This window comes from Lolium rigidum, chromosome 7, assembly GCF_022539505.1.
Source record: "Lolium rigidum isolate FL_2022 chromosome 7, APGP_CSIRO_Lrig_0.1, whole genome shotgun sequence".
Taxonomy (NCBI): Eukaryota; Viridiplantae; Streptophyta; class Magnoliopsida; order Poales; family Poaceae; genus Lolium; species Lolium rigidum.
The window spans coordinates 75,792,768-75,802,902 of NC_061514.1; positions in this window are offsets into that span (position 1 = coordinate 75,792,768).

Sequence of the window (10,135 nt, forward strand, 5' to 3'; positions counted from 1 at the left end):
TTCAATGCTGAAAATAAGGCTTTTCGGAGATAAATTTTCTCTTTTTACACGAGACTACAAAACATATTGGTTCCTTGCGAAACTTGACGAACCTACGTATATTGTGGAGATGTACATGTAGAATTTTTTGTCAAAATTTTTCGACATTTCGAAATATAATTTTTTGATAGAGGGAGCATATGCACCCGGGAGCCGAATTGAATTTCCGGGTTATATGCATCTTAATAATATTAAGTTTCTCCTCTTTATGTTGAGAATCTTGAAGTTGCGCTTGTGTTGCCTTCCTATGCTTATTGCATTATGCTTACATGACTTTTTTATTTACAAGACTCCTTTTCATAGGAAGTGGGTTAGACTTAAAAGTGTATCTTATTTACTTTTGATGCTCTCTTTTGCTTCAACTCTTATTTCTTGCGAGTGCATCATTAAAATTAATGAGCCCATCTTAATGGCTATAAAGAAAGCACTTCTTGGGAGATAACCCATGTTTTTATTTTGCTACTGTTTTGTTGTGTCTTGGAAGTTGTTACTACTGTAGAAACCTCTTCTTATCTTTATTTTATTGCATTGTTGTGCCAAGTAAAGTCTTTGATAGTAAAGTTGATACTAGATTTGGATTTCTGTGCAGAAACAGATTTCTAGCTGTCACGTATTTGAGTAGATCTCTCTATAGGAAACTCTAAAAAATCTGAGAAAAATCATGAGTGATCCTCAGATATGTACGCAACTTTCATTCAATTTTAGCTTCTTCATCTGAGCATGTTAAGTGCCTCTGAAAAAATCGTCTTTACGGACTGTTCTGTTTTGACAGATTTTGCCTTTTATTTCACATTGCCTCTTTTACTGTGTTGAGTGGATTTCTTTGCTCCATTAACTTTCAGTAGCTTTGGATAATGTCTAGAAGTGTTGCGAATGATTGTGTCCTCTCTGAACATGTGAATGTTTGATTATGCACTAACCCTCTCATGAGATTGTTTTGAGTTTGGTGTGGAGGAAGTTTTCAAGGGTCAAGAGAGGAGGATGATATAATATGATCAAGAAGAGTGAAAAGTCTAAGCTTGGGGATGCCCCCGTGGTTCATCCCTGCATATTTCAAGAAGACTCAAGCATCTAAGCTTGGGGATGCCCAAGGCATCCCCTTCTTCATCGACAACTTATCAGGTCACCTCTAGTGAAACTATATTTTTATTCCGTCACATCTTATGTGCTTTACTTGGAGCGTCTGTATGTTTTTTATTTTTGTTTGTGTTTGAATAAATTCGGATCCTGGCATTCCTTGCGTGGGAGAAAGACACGCTCCGCTGTTTGATGACCCACAAGTATAGGGGATCGCAACAGTCTTCGAGGGAAGTAAAACCCAATTTATTGATTCGACACAAGGGGAGCCAAAGAATATTTGTAAGCCTTAACAGCGGAGTTGTCAATTCAGCTGCACCTGGAAACAGACTTGCTCGCAAGAGTTTATCGATAGTAATAGTTTTATAGCGATAGCAGTAGTGAAATATCGACAGCAGTAGTAACAAAGACAGCGATAGCGATTATAGTAAACAAGCAGGATTAAAATATCGTAGGCACAGGGGATGGATGAACGGGCGTTGCATGGATGAGAGAAACTCATGTAACAATCAAGGTAGGGCATTTACGAGATAGTAATAAAACGGTATCCAAGTACTAATCAATCCATAGGCATGTGTTCCATATTTAGTCGTACGTGCTCGCAATGAGAAACTTGCACAACATCTTTTGTCCTACCAGACCGGTGGCAGCCGGGCCTCAAGGGAATCTACTCGGAAATTAAGGTACTCCTTTTAATAGAGCACCGGAGCAAAGCATTAACACTCCGTGAACACATGTGATCCTCATATCACCGCCTTCCCCTTCGGTTGTCCCAATTTCTGTCACTTTGGGGCCTCGGGTTCCGGACAACAATACGTGTATACAACTTGCGGGTAAGATCATAAAACAATGAATATCATCATGAATTGATAACATGTTCAGATCTGAGATCATGGCACTCGGGCCCTAGTGACAAGCATTAAGCATAACAAGTTGCAACAATATCATAAAAGTACCAATTACGGACACTAGGCACTATGCCCTAACAATCTTATGCTATTACATGACCAATCTCATCCAATCCCTACCATCCCCTTCAGCCTACAGCGGGGGAATTACTCACACATGGATGGGGGAAACATGGCTGGTCGATGGAGAGGCGTCGGTGGTGATGATGGCGATGATCTCCTCCAATTCCCCGTCCCGCGGAGTGCCGAATGGAGTTTCGGTCCCGAGACGGAGTTTCGCGATGGCGGCGGTGTTCTGGATGTCTTCTGGCGATTTCGTCTAACCCCCGTGCGTTTTTAGGTCGAAACCTTTAAGTAGTCGGAAGGGAGGCACCTGGGGCTGCCCGAGGCGCCGCCACCATAGGCTGGCGCAGCCCAGGGGCCTGGTGGGGTGGCTGCCTCGTGGCCCCCCTCCTTCGGGTCTTCTGGCTCCATTATTCTTCTGTGAAAATAGGCCCATTGGAATAAATCCCGGGGATTTTCCTAAAAGTTGAGTTTCTGCACAAAAACGAGACACCAGGGCAATTCTGCAGAAAACAGCGTTAGTCCGTGTTAGTTGTATCCAAAATACACAAATTAGAGGCAAAACAATAGCAAAAGTGTTCGGAAAGTAGATACGTTTTGGACGTATCACTGTTTCATATGAACACTTAAGCATATTATCTGTTGTTGAATGCTTAAGCATTAAGGAGGAGTCCATTATCTGTTTTCTATGTTGTCCCGGTATGGATGTCCTTAAGTTGAGATCTATCAAAATTGAGAAATCGAATGCGATCTATCTCCTTGGACCTTTGTACAGGTGACATAGAGGTACCCCTTTTGTGACACTTGGTTGAAACATATGTAATGCAATGATAATCCATAGAAATCCGAGCTAACTAGGACAAGGTGCGAGCACTATTGGTATTCGATGCATGAGGCTTGCAACTTATAGGAGGTTTTATGCATAACACATATGAATTATTACTACCGTTGACAAAAAAAATTCCATGTTTTCAAAATAAAAAGCTCTAGCACATGAGTAATCCCTGCTTCCCTCTGCGAAGGGCCTTTCTTTTACTTTATGTTGAGTCAGTTTACCTACTTCTTTCTATCTTAGAAGCAAACACTTGTGTCAACTGTGTGCATTGATTCTTACATATTTGCTTATTTGCATTCATCATATTACTTTGTGTTGACAATTACCCATGAGATATACATGTTGAAAGTTGAAAGCAACTGCTGAAACTTATATCTTCCTTTGTGTTGCTTCAAAACCTTATATTAAGAATCTATTGCTTTATGAGTTAACTCTTATGCAAGACTTATTGATGCTTGTCTTGAAAGTACTATTCATGAAAAGTCTTTGCTATATGATTCAGTTGTTTAGTCATTATCTTTACCATTGCTTTGAATCATTTCATTCATCTCATATGCATTACAATAGTATTGATCAAGATCATGTTTGTAGCATGTCACTTCAGAAATTATCCTTATTATTGTTTACCTACTCGAGGGCGAGTAGGAACTAAGCTTGGGGATGCTTGATACGTCTCAAACGTATCTATAATTTCTTATGTTCCATGCTAGTTTTATGACAATACCTACATGTTTTATTCATACTTTATATCATTTTGATGCATTTTCCGGTACTAACCTATTAACAAGATGCTGAAGCGCCAGTTCCTGTTTTTTGCTGTTTTTGGTTTCAGAAATCCTACACAGGAAATATTCTCGGAAATGGACGAAACAAAAGCCAAACCTTATATTTTACCGAGACGGACCCAGAAAGCCAGAGAAGTACCGGAGGGGGGCCAAGGGGGCCCACACCACCTGGCGGCGCGGCCAAGAGGGGGGGCGCCCAGCTATGGGGTGGGACCCTCGGGACCCCTCCGACGCCGCCCTTTCGCCTATATAATCCTCCAGATGCGAAAACCCTAAATACCCCGACGATATTCCACGAAGAGTTCCGTAGCCGCCATCGCGAAAACAAGTTTCGGGGGACAGAAGTCTCTGTTCCGGCACGCCGCCGGGACGGGGAATTGTCCCCGGAGTCATCTCCATCAACACCACCGCCATCTTCATAGCTGTTGCTGTCTCCCATGATGAGGAGGGAGTAGTTCTCCCTCGAGGTTGAGGGCTCTACCGGTAGCTATGTGGTTCATCTCTCTCTCCCATGGTGTGATCTTTATGTGATCATGAGCTTTGTATCACTATTAATCTATGTGTTACTCTAGTGATGTTATTAAAGTAGTCTATTCCTCCTGCATGATGTAAAGTTGACAGTGTGTGCATCATGTAGTACTTGGCGTAGGTTATGATTGTAATCTCTTGTAGATTATGAAGTTAACTATTACTATGATAGTATTGATGTGATCTATTCCCCCTTTCATATCTATTGGTGACAGTGTGTATGCTATGTTAGTACTCGGTCTAAATTGCAACGGTCTATTATGCACTCTAGAGGTTACTTTAATATGAACTCCAGACGTTGTGGAGCTTGTTTACTCCGGCTTGAGGTGTGCTTTTATAGCCCTACACAATGAATGGTGTTTGTTATCCAACAAGAGAGTGTTTGAAAGTAGCACAAGTGAAGAGAAGTTATTTATTTATGTGATCATTGTTGAGAGTGTCCACTAGTGAAAGTATGATCCCTAGGCCTTGTTTCCAAGCATTGAAACCCCGTTTCCAACAAGTTCTGCTACATGTTTGCTTGCTGCCATTTTTATTTCAGATTGCAATTACTAATTACAATCATCCATATTACTTGTATTTCACTATGTCTTCGCCGAACTAGTGCACCTATACATCTGACAAGTGTATTAGGTGTGTTGGGGACACAAGAGACTTCTTGTATCTTAATTGCAGGGTTGCTTGAGAGGGATATCTTTGACCTCTACCTCCCTGAGTTCGATAAACCTTGGGTGATTCAGTTGAGGGAAACTTGCTGTTGTTCTACAAACCTCTGCTCTTGGAGGCCCAACACTGTCTACAGGAATAGAAGTGTGCGTAGACATCACGGTGGTGCAGCGAAACTCTTTCTGGAAAAACATCGACCCCCCGGTATTTTCAGTTCAGGGGCTTTATATAGTGTGAAGGAGAGGTCGAGGGGGTGGCCGAGCGGCAAGATAGGCGCGGCCAAGCCTGGTCCGCGCCTAGGGCAGGTGTGGGCCCCACGTGGCCTCCCTCCATCTCATCTTCTGGCTCCGTGAGTCTTCGGGTGAAATATAGATTTTGCGATATTTTCCGGGAATTTTCCTGAAAGTTGAATTTCTGCACAAAAAACGAGACACCGGAGCAATTCTGCTGAAAACAGCGTCAGTCCGTGTTAGTTGCATTCAAAACACACAAGCTAGAGGGCAAACAACAACAAAAGTGTCCGGGAAAGTAGATACGTTTTGGACGTATCAATTCCCCCCAATCATAGCTTATTGCTTGTCCTCAAGCAATTCAGTGACAACTGAGTGCGATAAAAGAAACTTTCACGAACCTATTTGCTTCATATGATGTATATATTCTCACTACATGATCAAATGCTTAGGCAATTCATAATAAGAAGTATGTAACTAAGGATACTCAATAGTTATGCAAGCTATGAAAAGATACCAACACAATAATAAACAACATGAAACATAAGTATTTGCAGGATTGCAATATTCATAATATGATATGATAAAGTGGTATCTTGCTTGCCCTTATTTGTGGATCAACACATAAATGTCAGGGCACCTCTGAAGTTCAAGAGAAGACTAGAAGTAAAAATATCAAAAGATTCAAGCATCACAGTGTTTAACAACTTCAGTCCATGTTAGTTGCATTCAAAACACACAAGATAGAGGGCAAACAACAACAAAAGTGTTCGGAAAAGTAGATACGTTTTGGACGTATTAATAGGTTATTAGTGTAGGATAACGTTGCATAGAAAACAAAAATTTTCCTACCGCGAACACGCAATCCAAGCCAAGATGCAATCTAGAAGACGGTAGCAACGAGGGGATGATCAAGACTAACCCTTGAAGAGATTCCAAAGCCTATAAGAGTAGGCTCTTATTGCTGCGGTAGACGATCACTTGCCGCTTGCAAAAGCGCGTAGAAGATCTTGATCACGATCGGTTCCGGCGCCACGAACGGGCAGCACCTCCGTACTCGGTCACACGTTCGGTTGTTGATGAAGACGACGTCCACCTCCCCGTTCCAGCGGGCAGCGGAAGTAGTAGCTCCTCTTGAATCCGACAAGCACGACGGCGTGGTGTCGGTGGTGGTGGAGAAATCCGGCGGAGCTTCGCTTAAGCGTGCGGGATGTGGTGGAGGAGAGAGACCGCTAGGGTTTGGGGAGAGAGAGGGGTTGGGCGCCGGCCCTCTAAGGGGTGCGGCCAAGGCTGAGCTTCAAGTGTCCAGCCCCCTCTCTATGCCCCTCATTATATAGGTGGAAGCCCCAAGAGTTCTAGTCCAAGTCTCCGAATAAGACCCCAACACTAAAACCTCCCAAAAGTGGGAAACCTACTCAAGGGGGGAGTCCTACTCAAGGTGGGACTCCCACCTTTCCTTGAGGTGGGGCTGGCCGGCCACCCTAGAGGAGTCCACCTTGGACTCCTCCCCTTTAGGGTTGGCTGGTCATGCAAGTGGAGTCTCTTTGGGACTCTGATGTCTACGTTCCCCCTCCTTTCCTGTAGACAGTGTTGGGCCTCCAAGTGCAGAGGTTTGTAGAACAGCAGCAAGTTTCCCTTAAGTGGATACCCAAGGTTTATCGAACTCAGGGAGGAAGAGGTCAAAGATATCCCTCTCATGCAACCCCGCAACCACAAAGCAAGAAGTCTCTTGTGTCCCCAACACACCTAATAGGTGCACTAGTTCGGCGAAGAGATAGTGAAATACGGGTGGTATGAATAAATGTGAGCAAGTAGCAACGGTGCCGTAAAAGTGCTTGGCGTGTAGTTGATGGTGGTGGTATTGCAGCAGTAGTAACGCAAGAAAACAAGTAAACAAGCAAGAGTAACGCAGTAGTAGTAACGCAGCGAGTAGTAAACAAGCGGTAGTAACTCAGCAGTATTTAGGAGCAAGGCCTAGGGAATAGACTTTCACTAGTGGACACTCTCAACATCGATCACATAACGTAACGGATAAATGCATACTCTACACTTTTGTTGGATGATGAACACATTGCGTAGGATTACACGAACCCTCAATGCCGGAGTTAACAAGCTCCACAATAATGCTCATGTTTTAGTAACCTTTAGTGTAAGATATATCAACAGACTAAACCAAGTACTAGCATAGCATGCACACTGTCACCTTCATGCATATGTAGGAGGAATAGATCACATCAATATTATCATAGCAATAGTTAACTCCATAATCTACAAGAGATCATGATCATAGCATAAACCAAGTACTAACACGGTGCACTCACTCGTCACCATTACACACGTGCAGGAGGAATAAAACTACTTTAATAACACATCACTAGAGTAGCACATAGATAGTAGTGATACAAACATGCTGCAATCATAAAGAGATATAAATAAGCACCTCACTATGCCATTCAACAGATGAATAAGTATTCTGTGAAATCTAGCCTAAGAGACCCACACGGTGCACACACTCGTCACCTTTACACACGTGGGACGAGGAGTCTCCAGGAGATCACATAAGTAAAACTCACTTGACTAGCATAATGACATCTAGATTACAAGCATCATCATATGAATCTCAATCATGTAGGGCAGCTCATGAGATTATTGTATTGAAACACATAGGAGAGAGATGAACCACATAGCTACCGGTACAACCCCGAGCCTCGATGGAGAACTACTCCCTCCTCATCGGAGCAGCAGCGGTGATGAAGATGGCGGTGGAGATGGCAGCGGTGTCGATGGAGAAGCCTTCCGGGGGCACTTCCCCGCTCCGGCAGCGTGCCGGAACAGAGATCCTGTCCCCCAGATCTTGGCTTCGCGATGGCGGCGGCTCTGGCAGGTTTTTGTGGGTTTCGTCAATTGGTATCGGGTTTTCTGATCCAGGGGCTCTTTATAGGCGAAGAGGCGGCGCCGGGGGTCACTGGGGTGCCCTCACCACCGGGTGGCGCGGCCGTGGCCCGGCCCGCGCCCGGTGTGGTGTGGGGCCCCCCGGCCCATCTCCGGCAGCTCTCGAGTGTTCGGATGGTTCCGGGAAAAATAGGAACCCGGGCGTTGATTTCGTCCGATTCCGAGAATATTTCGTTACTAGGATTTCTGAAACCAAAAACAGCAGAAAACAGGAACCGGCACTTCGGCATCTTGTTAATAGGTTAGTTCCGGAAAATGCACGAATATGACATAAAGTGTGCATAAAACATGTAGATAACATCAATAATGTGGCATGGAACACAAGAAATTATCGATACGTTGGAGACGTATCAGCATCCCCAAGCTTAGTTCTGCTCGTCCCGAGCAGGTAAAACGATAACAAAGATAATTTCTGGAGTGACATGCCATCATAAACTTGATCATACTATTTGTAAAGCATATGTAATGAATGCAGCGATCAAAACAATGTGTATGACATGAGTAAACAAGTGAATCATAAAGCAAAGACTTTTCATGAATAGCACTTCAAGACAAGCATCAATAAGTCTTGCATAAGAGTTAACTCATAAAGCAATAATTCAAAGTAAAGGTATTGAAGCAACACAAAGGAAGATGAAGTTTCAGCGGTTGCTTTCAACTTATAACATGTATATCTCATGGATAATTGTCAATGCAAAGCAATATAACAAGTGCAATATGCAAATATGTAAGAATCAATGCAAAGTTCACACAAGTGTTTGCTTCTTGAGGTGGAGAGAAATAGGTGAACTGACTCAACAATGAAAGTAAAAGAATGGTCCTTCAAAGAGGAAAGCATCGATTGCTATATTTGTGCTAGAGCTTTTATTTTGAAAACATAAAGAGAGCATAAAAGTAAAGTTTTGAGAGGTGTTTGTTGTTGTCAACGAATGGTAGCGGGTACTCTAACCCCTTGCCGGACAAACCTTCAAAGAGCGGCTCCCATTTTATTTTATTTTTGGATGGCACTCCTTCCAACCTTTCTTTCACAAACCATGGCTAACCGAATCCTCGGGTGCCTCGCCAACAATCTCATACCATGAAGGAGTGCCCTTTTATTTTAGTTTTATTATGATGACACTCCTCCCAACCTTTGCTTACACAAGCCATGGCTAACCGAATCCTTCGGGTGCCGTCCAACAATCACATACCATGGAGGAGTGTCTATTTTTGGTTAATTAATTTGGGACTCGGGAATCCCATTGCCAGCTCTTTTTGCAAAATTATTGGATAAGCGGATGAAGCCACTAGTCCATTGGTGAAAGTTGCCCAACAAGATTGAAAGATAAACACCACATACTTCCTCATGAGCTATAAAACATTGACACAAATAAGAGGTAATAAATTTTGAATTGTTTAAAGGTGGCACTCAAGCAATTTACTTTGGAATGGCGGAGAAATACCATGTAGTAGGTAGGTATGGTGGACACAAATGGCATAGTGTTGGCTCAAGTATTTGGATGCATGAGAAGTATTCCCTCTCGATACAAGGTTTAGGCTAGCAAGGTTGTTTGAGGCAAACACAAGGATGAACTAGTACAGCAAAACTCACATAAAAGACATATTACAAGTATTATAAGACTATACATCGTCTTCCTTGTTGTTCAAACACCTTACTAGAAATTATCTAGACCTTAGAGAGACCAATTATGCAAACCAAATTTTAGCATGCTCTATGTATTTCTTCACTAATAGGTGCAAAGTATATGATGCAAGAGCTCAAACATGAGCACAACAATTGCCAAGTATCACATTACCCAAAACATTTATAGCAATTACTACATGTATCATTTTCCAATTCCAACCATATAACAATTTAACGAAGAGGAAACTTCGCCATGAATATTATGAGCTAAGAACACATGTGTTCATACGAACCAGCGGAGCGTGTCTCTCTCCCACACAAGCATGATGTAATCCAATTTATTCAAACAAAAACAAAAACAAAAGCAAACAAACAGACGCTCCAAGAAAAAGCACATAAGATGTGGCCGAATAAAAATGTAGTTTCAA